This window comes from Lepidochelys kempii, chromosome 2, assembly GCF_965140265.1.
Source record: "Lepidochelys kempii isolate rLepKem1 chromosome 2, rLepKem1.hap2, whole genome shotgun sequence".
Classification (NCBI taxonomy): domain Eukaryota; kingdom Metazoa; phylum Chordata; order Testudines; family Cheloniidae; genus Lepidochelys; species Lepidochelys kempii.
Window position 1 is genome coordinate 202334226 of NC_133257.1, and position 13806 is coordinate 202348031.

Below are 13806 nucleotides of genomic sequence, written 5' to 3' on the forward strand. Positions count from 1 at the left end.
GAAACCTTCGCAAGTGAGTTTTTCCAGGATTTCCAAGAGGCAGTTTTTCACTAGGGTGGTGGCAGCGTTTACCAAGCCAAGGTCTGAAAAAAGCTGTAACCTTGGGGGTTTAATACAAGCATGGAGTGGCCAGTATTTACTTTTTTAAATCCTTGCGAGCCCCCACCTTCTGCACTCTAAGTATCACAGTGAGGAATCAGCCTTGACACATGCTGACTGAGTCTGCATGGGGGAGTTACAGCACAACATTTCAGTGATGTGAGTTTGCAGCACACATTTTGAAGTCCACACTGTGGGGCTGTGTAGACAAGCTCTTTGTTTTGCATATTTTGTGTTCATTTACACCTCTACCACCTGTGTGTAAAATCTCTCTAAATTGAGATAGAGAAACTGACCTTATGGAGCTCTGAATTGCCCTCTATAGACAAATAACTTCAGAAGTATTGCTTAACTGAAATTTCTGGTATTCACACTAATCACTAGAAAAGGCAGGTATAGTCAAATATTTATGTTCCTTATTTGGAAGGAAGCAAGATAATGTATTCATATCTTTCTATTATATGAGTAACTAGGGAAGAAGTTAGAGCGCCCAACAGTATATAAATTGGCTGAGGAGCAATCTGAATAACTTATTTTTTCTTTTAAACAAATCTTGAAACACTGGGAAAGTTCCAGAGGACTGGAAAAAAGCTAATGTTGTATAAATAGCTAAAAAGGCTGAATGGGATGACCCTGGTAAACTAAAGGCAAATTAGCCTGACATAGCTTTCTGGTAAAACCATTGAAAAGCTGATATGGGATGCAATTTGTAAAGAATTAAGACAGTTCTATGGAAAATAATAATTTTGCTTGACAAGACTTTTGTTGAGATAGCAAATTTAGCTGATAAACTGACATAATATACTTCTGTACATAATTTGTTTTAGTTCCCCATGATTTTTTTTATTAGTCTCTTTTTAAAAGAATAAAAACTGATTAACACTTTTTAAAAAAGTATCCATAAATCATCCCCCTATGGGAGAGTTTGTAGTGGGGAGCAGTAGTAACCTGTTGGCCCAATGCTATTTAATATCTTCATCCATGGTCCTGAAGAAAATACAAAATCACTTTTAGTAAAACCTGCTTATATTACAAATTGTGGTAAATGATGATAGGGAAAGGAATCCTACAGGGCAACCTGGATCACTTGGTGAGGTAGCTCAGTTGAACAAGTGCTTTAATATGGCCAAATGCAAGGTCCTACATCTAGTAACAAAGCATGTAGGCTGTGCTTACAAGATGTATACTGGACTGCAATGACACTGAAAAGGACTAGGGGTCATGTATAACCAGATGAATACAAGCTCCCATTGTGATGCTATAGCTAAGTATGTGAACATGATGCCCAGATTAAACAGGAGACTATCAAGTAGAAGTAGGAAGATGGTCATTGTGTATGCATGTGTCATTAGTGGGACTGTTACTGGAATGTTTGAATAGTGCCTAGCCCAATGGGTCCCTGATTTTGCTGGTGGCCTCTAGACACCACAATAATATAAATAATAATTTAGCAAAATTCCCATAGAGTTCAACAGGTGAGAATCAAGCCCTCGGAGAGCACTGGTGAGATCTTACAGGAGTAAACTTGCACTTTTCAATAGGCACACTGCATTACAGAAAGTTAACAGCAATTACTCTAACCCAGGGATTCTCAAACTTCATTGCACTGCAATCCCCTTCTGACAACAAAAATTACTTCACAATCCCAGAAGAGGGGGACTGAAGCCTGAGCCCCACTGACTTGGGTGAGGGGGCCAAAGTCCGAGCCTCACTGCTCTGGGCAGGGGGGCCAAAGCTGAAGTTCAAGGGCTTCAGCCCTAGGTGGGGGGCCTGCAACCTGAGCCCCGTTGCCAAGGGCTGAAGCCCTGGGGCTTTGGCTTCGGCCCTGGGCCGTGGGGCTCAGACTTCCTGGGGCCCAGGGCCAAAGTCTAAGCTAGCCCTGGTGATGCCATTCAAAGGGGGTTGCAACCCACTTTGGGGTCCCGACCCACAGTTTGAAAACTGCTGCTCTAATCCTTACTTTAAATCAAACAATAACACTTAATCAATGTGAAATGTGCTGCCGTGACATTGCTGGAGCTTATTTATCAAAATTACATATTTAAAGGTTATTTCTAACTTGTGCATGGAAAAAATCACTTGCAAACACTGTCGTTCTCTTCTCGTAGTCCATATAGGAGTAACTGCAGTGAGTGGAGTTATAGCAGTAAAAAGCTAATGTACTCAATGCTTTTTTTGCCTCTGTCTTCACGAACAAGGTCAGCTCCCAGACTACTGCACTGGGCAGCACAGCATGGGCAGGAGGTGACCAGCCCTCTGTGGAGAAAGTGGTTCAGGACTATTTAGAAAAGCTGGACAAGCACAAGTCCATGGGGCTGGATGCTCTGCATCCAAGAGTGCTAAAGGAGTTGGCGGATGTGATTGGAGAGCCATTGACCATTATCTTTGAAAACTCATGGCGATTGGGGGAAGTCCCGGACGACTGGAAAAAGGCTAATGTAGTGCCCTTCTTTAAAAAACGGAAAAAGGAGGATCCTGGGAACTACAGGCCAGTCAGCTCACCTCAGTCCCTGGAAAAATCATGGAGCAGGTCCTCAGGGAATCAATTCTGAAGCAGTTAGAGGAGAGGAAAGTGATCAGGAACAGTCAGCATGGATTCACCAAGGGCAAGTCATGCTTGACTAATCTAATTGCCTTTTATGACGAGATAACTGGCTCTGTGGATGAGGGGAAAGCAGTGGATGTGTTCCTTGACTTTAGCAAAGCTTTTGACATGGTCTCCCACAGTGTTCTTGTAAGCAAGTTAAAGAAGTATGGGCTGGATGAATGCACTATAAGGTGGATAGAAATTTGGCTAGATTGTCGGTCTCAATGGGTAGTGATCAATGACTCCATGTCTAGTTGGCAGCTGGTATCAAGTGGAGTGCCCCAAGGGTCGGTCCTGGGGCCGGTTTTATTCAATGTCTTCATAAACGATCTGGAGGATGGTGTGGATTGCACTCCCAGCAAGTTTGCAGGTGACACTAAACTGTGAGGAGAGGTAAATACGCTGGAGAGTAGGAATAGGATACAGAGGGCCCTACACAAATTGGAGGATTGGGCCAAAAGAAATCTGATGAGGTTCAACAAGGATAAGTGCAGAGTCCTGCACTTAGGAAGGAAGAATCCCATGCACCGCTACAGACTAGGGACCGAATGGCTAGGCAGCAGTTCTGCAGAAAAGAACCTAAGGGTTACAGTGGACGAGAAGCTGGATATGAGTCAACAGTTTGCCCTTGTTGCCAAGAATGCCAATGGCATTTTGGGATGTATAAGTAGGGGCACTGCCAGCAGATCGAGGGATGTGATTGTTCCCCTCTATTCGACATTGGTGAGGCCTCATCTGGAGTACTGTGTCCAGTTTTGGGCCCCACACTACAAGAAGGATGTGGAAAAATTGGAAAACATCCCGTGGAGGGCAACAAAAATGATTAGGGGACTGGAACACATGACTTACGAGGAGAGGATGAGGGAACTGGGATTGTTTAGTCTGCAGAAGAGAAGAATGAGGGGGGATTTGATAGCTGCTTTCAACTTCCTGAAAGGGGGTTCCAAAGAAGATGGATCTAGACTGTTCTCAGTGGTAGCAGATGACAGAACAAGGAGTAATGGTCTCAAGTTGCAGTGGGGGAGGTTTAGGTTGGATATTAGGAAAAACTTTTTCACTAGGAGGGTGGTGAAGCACTGGAATGCGTTACTTAGGAAGGTGGTGGAATCTCCTTCTGTCAAGGTTCCTCCCCCACTCTGAACTCTAGGGTACAGATGTGGGGACCTGCATGAAAAACCTCCTAAGCTTATCTTTACCAGCTTAGGTCAAAACTTCCCCAAGGTACAAAATATTACACCCGTTGTCCTTGGACTGGCCGCTACCACCACCAAACTAATACTGGTTACTGGGGAAGAGCTGTTTGGACGCGTCCTTCCCCCCCCCCAAATACTTCCCAAAACCTTGCACCCCACTTCCTGGACAAGGTTTGGTAAAAAGCCTCACCAATTTGCATAGGTGACCACAGACTCAAACCCTTGGATCTGAGAACAATGAAAAAGCATTCAGTGTTTTACAAGAAGACTTTTAATAAAAAATAGAAGTAAATAGAAATAAAGAAATCCCCCCTGTAAAATCAGGATGGTAGATATCTTACAGGGTAATTAGATTCAAAAACATAGAGAACCCCTCTAGGCAAAACCTTAAGTTACAAAAAAGATACACAGACAGAAATAGTTATTCTATTCAGCACAATTCTTTTCTCAGCCATTTAAAGAAATCATAATCTAACACATACCTAGCTAGATTACTTACTAAAAGTTCTAAGACTCCATTCCTGGTCTATCCCCGGTAAAGACCCAGCAACAGACACACAGACCCTTTGTTTCTCTCCCTCCTCCCAGCTTTTGAAAGTATCTTGTCTCCTCATTGGTCATTTTGGTCAGGTGCCAGCGAGGTTACCTTTAGCTTCTTAACCCTTTACAGGTGAGAGGAGCTTTCCCCTGGCCAGGAGGGATTTCAAAGGGGTTTACCCTTCCCTTTATATTTATGACACCTTCCCTAGAAGTTTTTAAGGTCAGGTTTGACAAAGCTGTGGCTGGGATGATTTAGTTGGGGATTGGTCCTGCTTTGAGCAGGGGGTTGGACTAGATGACCTCCTGAGGTCCCTTCCAACCCTGATATTCTGTGATTCTAAAAGCAGCGGCAGCGAGAGAAGAATCAGGCCTTCTTTCTCCTTTCCCTGTGCTCTTTCTCCAGCTCTCTTCTTTCTTCAAAAAATGCCCTTGAAGTTTGGTCAGCAGCAGTAGATTAAATTATTCTTTCTTTTACAAGGAATTTCCTATTTCAACTTTTTTCCCTATTGAGGTAACTTGTACCTCCTTGTATTGGAGGGATTTTATGACCTGGGGCAGAATGTATTAAAAAAATCTCCTGAACTGAGTGATCCCTTAAAGCAACTTTAGGCCAATTATACATTGATTTCTGAAAGCATTCCTTGTACTACTTAAAAGGTTTTGGGGGCATTTGATCATGTGATCACACAACTCTGACCTGAATGTAAACAAAATGCAATTTTGTAATAAACCTCTACAACCTAAGGTCAACATAAACTGGTGGAAATCATAGTGGCATTCATAGCTATTTATTTATTTGTACAAACCAACTAATAAAAATGTTCCCAATGATATATGGGAGGTTTATTATTTAACCTTTCTGAAGGCAGCAGAAGTAGTGTCTGAAAAATCTCATTTCACAAATAATGTAGAATCAAAACTATTCCACAGAAGTATAGAGGAAAAAACCCACCAAAAAGATCTTCTGGCAAAAAGTGTGTGCATTTGTAAAAGTACCAAATGTGGAAACCTACAATAAAATAAACATAAAGGGCATTTAGGGCTACATATGTCTCTCATAAGTTCATGGACAATAATTGAACAGTACTTCCAGAACAACACTTTTACTGTAAAGTCTGGAAAAGAGCTAGACTTCTCTTTAGCTGGCTGTATAGAGTATCTAGAGGGTCTTTGTGGAGAATCCTGAGAAAACTCCTTCAAAGCAGAGTAATATAGTGAGGGTGGCTCCTGGCACATATCGATTATGTCCCTTTAAGAAGCTGGTGTGTGGGGAAAATAGCTGACCCCTGAAAGATTGGTGGTGGTATTATTGTAGCCATGCTGGTCTCAGGATAGGATGGAGAGAGAGAGAGAAGGTGAATTAGGTGATATCTTTTATTGGACGAACCTCTGTTGGTGGAAGAGACAAGCTTTCAAGCTGCACAGAGCTCTTTTTCCAGAGCTGACAAAATAATCCAAGTGTCACAGCTAACCACAAGGCGGGACAGATTGCTAACCATAATTTAGCATATGAAAACACGTTGCAGGAGACCAGTTAAACTGAAGTGGGCAATTTAACACTTCTGCAGTTATAGGAGGAAGGAGAGTTATTAGGTTACAAATTGTTATAATGAGCCATAAAACCAGTGTCTCTGCTGAGCCCATGATTTTTGGCTCCCCAATAAGCCAGCATGTCAAGGTCCCTTCTGGTCCCACATTTCTATGATTCGACAAAAAGATGAGCCTGGGAACTTAAATTCGTAATTCTACTAGATACCTCCTGGGCTCAGCAAAGATAGTGGTTTCATACGGCAACAAGAGTCCTAACCACAGCAATCCTTAAACGCTATGGTGTCAACAGGAACTAAAACTCTCTAATTTTCCCTGACTAGGCAGGAACTGTTGGCAACAAAGTCTTTGCCAGCAGATCTCATTAGAATAAACCCATCAGTCACAAGAATCAAAAACAAAACAAAAACCACAACAAGAGCTGGCATATTTCACATGCAAAATCCAATAACAAAACAAAAAAATCCAGTCCTCTGGGTGTTTCTAAATCAAGCAACAGCAAACAAGAGATGGGCTCATCCCTGTCTATCCTTTCTCCTTCCTGAGACCAACCATGTTGGGCTTTTGTAGCTAGTGCATTAGGCTGCATCATCCTTACAGAAGTACTTTGATGATAAAGACTGCTATAGCAAGTGTAAGGATTATTATTATTATCTATAATAATTGGTCTGAGCCTGAGTTACCTAATTTTTAACAGGGGCAAACTCCTAATTAAAACACTGAGAGTTTCCCTGGGTAAGGAGCAAGTAAGAACTGACCAAGGGCAGCAGGATTTGTCATCATCCTATTTATCAGTACCTCAGTACCTTATATCATATGACATCTGCAAAACACGATCACTGGGCTTTGACTTTCTGATGCTGGAGGAAAACATTGCTCAGAAGAACTCCGCTGGATAAATTATTTTTTCCTGTAAGATCACATCCTGAGAAAAGGAGCAAAGCTAGAAGGACTTTGGACTCATCAGATTGCAATAAAACACAGTATCTCTGTGGAATGGTGTTGTTGGGTACAACATGTTCTAGATCAGAACACCTACATAGCCAGCTTGCAGATGTAGCAGACACAGACAGCAGTTTATCTACTGTGCCAGATTTGACTGGTCAGACCAAGTGGCCATACATCCCAGTTACCCCCCCTCCCTGCGCCAAAGTTATACTGTGTAGAACTGCTCTAGATGTCATATCCTGCACCATCAGGGAATTTTCTGGGACTAGGAAGCTCTGAGGTCTCTCCCCACCACTGGGAAGAGGCCACGCCAGTCTATGAGAACCATGCCTCTGTCAGCTGAGACTGTCTCCTGCAGTGCTTTCTGTAGCTGTCAGGTGGTAGCCAGTGGGGAGCTGGAGCCAGTTCTCGCGAACCAGTTGTTACATTTTGAAGCCAGTTTAGAACCGGTTGTTAAAGGGGTGGGAAAACTGTGGCCCGTGGGACCGTCCTTTCCATCCCGCCTGAGCTCTCGACTGGGGAAGCTCCCCTGAGAATTTTTACTCACCCAGCGGTACTTCGGTGGCAGGTCTTTCACTCGCTCCGGGCCTTCGGCGCCACTTCTGCAGCGGGTCCTTCAGTGCCGCTGAAGACCCGGAGTAACTGAAGGAACTGGTTCTTCAGCTTCTGGCAGCTCATCACTGATGGTAGCAATAGCAGCAGCTGTCTCTGCATCCTCCTCCTTGTTCCCTGCTGACCTACACTTCCTGTGCAGGGGAGTGTGAAGAATAGATTCATCAATTCCAAAGCCAGAAGGAATCATTGTGGTCATCTAGGCTGACCTCCTGTATAACACAGGCCACAGAAACGTCCCAAAATAATTTTCAGAGCAGATCTTTCAGAACAACATCTAGTCTTGATTTAAAAAGTGTCAGTACTGGAGAATCCACCATGAGCCTTGGTAAATTGTTCCAATGGTTAACTATCACTGTTAAAAATGTTTGCCTTATTTTCAGTCTGAATTTGTCTAGCTTCATCTTCCAGTCATTGGATATACCTTTCTCTGCTAGATTAAAGAGCCCATTATCAATTATTTGTTCCTCCCGTAGGTACTTATAGACTGCTAGCAAGTCAACCCTTAATCTTCTCTTTGTTAAACTAAATAGATGGAGTGCCTTGAGTCCATCACTATATGGCATATTTTCTAATCTTTTAATCATTCTCCTGGCTCTTCTCTGAACCCTCTCCAATATATCAACATCCTTCTTGAATTGTGAACGCCAAAACTGGACACAGTGTTCCAGCAGTGAGCTCACCAGGGCCTAATACAGAGGTCAAATAACCTCTCTAGTCCTCCTCAAGATTCCCCTGTTTATGCATCCATGAATAGCATTAGCCCTTTTGGTCACGGAGTCACACTGGGAGCTCATGTTTGCTGATTATGCACCACAACTCCCAAATCTTTTTCAGAGTCACTGCTTCCCAGAATAAAGTCCCCCATCCTGTAAGTGTAGCCTACATTCTTTGTTCCTAGATGTATACATTTAGCCATATTAAAATGCATATTGCTTGTGCCCAGCTTACCAAGAGATGCAGCTCGCTCTATATCAGTGACCTGTCTTCTTCATTATTTACCACTCCCCAATTTTTGTGTCATCTGTAAACCTTACTAGTGATAATTTTGTGTTTTCTTTCAGGTCATGAATAAAAATATTGCAGAGCATAGGCCCAAGAACTGATCCCCAAGGGACCGCTAGAAACACATCGCCTTGATGATATTCCCTGTTTACAATTACATTTTGAGATCTCTCTCTCGCTGGCTTTTAATCCATTTAATATGTGCCCTGTTAATTTTATATTCTAGTTTTTAATCAAAATGTCATGTGGTATCAAACGCCTTACAGAAGTCTAAGTATTTAACATCAATACTATTACCTTTATTAACCAAACTTATAATCTTATTGAAAAAGATCTCAAATTAATTTGATGTGATCTATTTTCTATAAACCCATGTTGATTGACATTAAATGTATTATTGTACTTTAGTTATATTACCCTCCTTTAATTCTTGACACAGTATGTATGAGATTTGTCATAGAGGGAGATAAGGGCCATGGTCACAAGCAGTAGTGCCCCAAATGGAAGCTCATATTAACCAAACAAATATAATTTGCTAGTAGCTGCTGTGTAACACAGCAGAGAGGCAACTGGCAGGCAACATACAACAGACTGTACAGTTACCATAGCACATGTCTTCCTATAAACTGAGTCTGTCACCCTTTCCAAAAACTTCCAGAGTCACAGGCCAATGTATAACTGCTCACAACACAGCAGTATTGAGAGTGGCAGGGCAGTACAAGATTTTCCTTACCTCTGTTCTTTACTAAAAAAGACTCTGAGTCCCAATAACTTTTGCTTCCCTCTCTATTAACAGGGCTTACCTTGCAAGGCTAACTGGTTTTGAAACAGATCTAAACATATGCAACACCAAGTCACCTGTAAAATATAAACAACATTTTACCGCCCCCCAAAAGCCTCATAGGTTTGCATCATGCTTCTTAAATAAAAACTAAATAATAAAAATAAAAACCAGTCAGTCCATACCTAAATGACATAGAATCCTATAAAATTACTAAAATAGATACCATTTCTAAAAATGCAAGGACTCCAGCAAGAAAAGGACTAAATTAACACCAGATGCCATACTCACCACAGGAGTAGAGAAGACAGTTCCATTGGAATCAGTGAAGCTATTCCCTCTTACACCAGGAGTGAATTTATCTACAAGAGTTTGGAGTTTGCTGACTCCCCATCCCACCACCCTAATATGAAATATATGGATCATTCTAGGATTGCAGCTGATGAATTTGTGGTGTGCATGTTTGAACAGCCTGTAGATTCTGGACTCAGGAAAAAATACTTTGCCTTTAAGTATGTTATTCAGAACTTCTATGACAGTAGTTTCATTTAATCTTCTTTGTTACCTAATAGACTGCACAGATATTTTCTGTGTGCTGACATTTATTTTTATTAGGATGACTTAAAATATCAGTTTTTCCCATGATTTCAAATGACATTTTTTTTTAAATTAAGTCACGAAAAGCTATGAAATTTGCCATTTTCTGAGACAGATAACCTTTAAATCTGTCATCCATGTTCAGGATTTACTCAGCAATCTGATTGTGAGGGGTGAAGCTTCTGGGACCTGTAAAGGAAAGGACTCTTGAAAGCTATTTATTCAAATAAAATATAGGAATTTATAAGTACTAATTATCCTCCCATTGCAATTATACATAAGCTTTGAAGAACCTCTTCCAGAACTTTCCTGCTTCTCCCTGACACTAGGGTACTCAGCATGTTCAGTACCATCCCACAAAGTAATGCACTGGAGTTTTTAAGTTGCTTTTTCCTTTTAATGACTATGTAACATTTTTGGAGCTATCCTAGTTAATCATTGCTTGATTAGATCAAGCCCATGACTTAGTTATCCAAATGTCTCTGGCCCAATATGAGGAATTTCCTGGAGTTGGACATGACCCAACAACAACAAAAATTAGAGGTCAAAGTTTTAAAAAATAAGATACATGCTCCAAATGTTTTCTTAAGTTTGATTGAAGGAATCTGGCTATCCCCTATCCTTCTAGATAAGTTCCAAATGACATTTCAAGATGCACTCTTTTCTGTCTTTAATTAATTAACATTTGCAAAACACAATGCTGTCCAAGCCGCACGTTCAAAAACACAAGTTGCGCCTCAACTAATCATGAGATTGGCTTAAAAATCATGGTGGTTTTTTTTTTCTTAATAATAAAACATGAAATTATGACCACTGAAGTTTGTTTTATTTAAAAAGCAGTCTGACACATGGTTATTTATCCCTGTAAGGGGAGTTCAGTTCCTCTTGTGTCTTGCTACCATGAAGGCCATGTTATTTGGATCCTGTGACTTAGAGCCAAACCTGCTGGGAAATATCAGAGCACAAACTGCCTCCTTATAGAGAAATGACAAGAATTCCTTACTCAGAGAGAACTGAATGATCTGGGAGGCCTAGTTGCAGAATCCAGGACTAGGGCAATAGGGCCTGGGGGAAGCTCACCAGGGGGCGATATAGGAAAGGAGCCTGTGAGGGGCTCTGCTAGAAAGATCTGAGGAAGGCCTATTTCATTATTGCCAAACCTTTTGCATTCAAAAATCATGAGTCAGATCCCCAGAAGTCATGGTTGGCTTAAAAATCATGAGATTTTTCTAAAATAAGTGTGTGGGTTTTTGTTTTGTTTTGTTTTTATCTGCCTTCTGGATTTTGAAGCTTTATGGGGAAGCTACCTGCTTGAGTTTTGAAGGCTCAAAATCCAGCCTTAAATACACATGCAAAAGTACGTCCTTCTCACTGACTGCTCAGAGGGGACTCCGGCAACTTCCTCACCAGCAAGTAATAGGGAGTAAAGGTTCTATCACTTTGTAACGTGGCACACGCCATGCCCCTCAGGTTTAGCCCTTCTCCCCCTCTTCTCAGAGACTCAGGAACACGTCAGGCTGGTGCAACACCCATGCTCTTTATATGTGATCAAGTCCCCACCACCAGTTTCCAACGATATATGGGCTTTTTTTACAACAGCTTAGCCTTCCATGGGCCTGGCCAGCAACAGACTAGGAGATGCCCACCTCTATCTGAATCTGACCTTCCCCTCCTGGTCTTTTCTACTTCCTCCCACCCTTATAGCTCCTGCTAAGGAGGCTGGTAGGTGTGGTCAGTTTCCAGGCAAGCATCAGGCTATCGACCCAGGCCCAATTGGGGATTGGATTGGGGTGGGGCTGGATTGGAAGGAGCTGATTAAGGCCTCTGTAGCAGCACCCTGCTACACACTTCCATCTCCAATGCCTTTATTCCCCTTCTATACCACTTCAGTCTCCCTCCCAGCCTCCTCTTTCTGTCACCTGCTCCTACCATGCTCCTTTTACAGGGTTTCTGTTGCTCCTCACTGACCCTATGCCCTAACAGCATCCTGTCTAGCCCCCTGAACCAGACTGGCAGCCATTTTGCTGGTGGGCATGGCTTTAGTCTCACTGAAAACAGTGGGAGGTGGAAGCTGTCTTTCACAGGGGCAACTTCACTTCCAAATACAGATAGGTTACAGGGAAATGGTAGCCATCTTGCTTGCTTCACCCCTATTGATGGTAAGGGGACAGAGTGGCCATTTTGAATAAGAGAAAATTAGTAAGTTGGCTGCCTTTCTTCACATTTTCATGAGATGGGTAAATCCTTTCCCCTTGCTCCCAGGTTGTAAGAGTCGTGATAACATCATGCCAGTCTGCAACACTGCTAACTAGAGACAAGCTGTTAGGGAGTGGCCTGCAGAAAAGAAAGGTATGTGTTGTTTTGAGTGAGGGATCCAACTGCTTCATAATTCATGGTCTCCAGGAACCTGGAGTAGAGGGTGGTCACCAGGCTCCTCCATGCTTCAGCTGCACCACCTGGAGGAAACTGTAATTCATTGCCCCTTGCTCCTTCTAAGCCAGAGAGCCTGGAGAGAGTGTTGTGCAGAGATGACTGATGCTGGGAGATTGTTTTGTGTAGTTGGACTTCTGTTTTGTCCAGGAAGGGAAGGACTCTTTGCTTTGGTCAGAGACCCACAATTTCCAATTCACTCTATACACCAAGGAAACACTCCATCCAGCAAGAATGAAACTGAGGTATGATGGTTTTGAACTTCAGAGATGTAGGCTATGAGCTTATTTACTCTTTGTAAGCTTTTGAACTGCAAAGTGACTTGGGCAGAGAAAGGTAGGAGATATCTCACTGTTTTAAAATGTGTAGAGTCTGGGGCTGGGAGTCCTCTGAACAGGTGAATGCAGGCCACCTGGGGGCCTGAGTTTCTGTAAGGGGAACTCAACGAGTTCCTCTTCCTGGGACAAATGGAGGCAAGAGGCCTGGATATTTCCCCAAGGTCTTGCACCTTATGTAGTTATTTAGCTGTGCGTAGTGGAGATGAAATGCTATCATTCTGATCTGATACTGTTTGACACTCCCTCTGCATATGTGTAAATGACCACAGAAGAGCAAGGCAGCAGTGATGGTTTAGGTTTCACAAGAGTTTGTCATGCACTGAATTTGCCAGCCGCTGCATTTTGAGATTATGAATATTATCTAAGGAAAGATTGAACACTGAAAATAACAAGCATTTTTTCTATGTAGCCGTGTCAGTGCCAGGCTATTACAGAGACAAGACGGGTGAGATAATATTTTTTATTGGACCAACTTCTGTTGGTGAGAGAGACAAACTTTCGAGCTACACAGAGCCCTTCTTTAAGTCTGAAAGCATCTCTCTCATCAACAGAAGTCAGTCCAATAAAAGATATTATCTCACCCACCTTGTCTCTCTAAGCATTTTTTTCTCTGATTATAGCTAAAGACTCTAGTCTCTGTTTCCTCCTGGTGGGTGAAAACCAACATGGGGGTGGAGAAGTTTGCAACATGCTATATTCTATAAAAATATTTATGATTCCATAAGAAGTTAGTTCTCTCAGCATTTCCTTAGTAAATATTTTCAAACATCTTATCATGTAGCAGTTTTAATGTCCTTTTGTCGAAAAGTTGGTTTATATAATCACACCACTATTAATAAACTCTAAAGCCTGTATTTTTATGCAGTCCTTACTTTGCCAAACATCCACTGAAAAATATCAGAATTTGCCTGAGTAAAAAATTAAGGATTTAGCTCCTAAATCTTACACAATCTTAGCAAGCCGCTTTTAAACCTACCTGACAAAATTCAGAGGGGGCATATGGCCAAATTTAGAGGTGAAATAAATGATGGTGGTGGCTACCCTTCAGTGAGAGTGGGTTTGAGTGTAAAGTAGGGTGATGTTACTCCTGCGGGGGACAGAAGAGTGGGTTGTAGAAGGAAAAGCAAA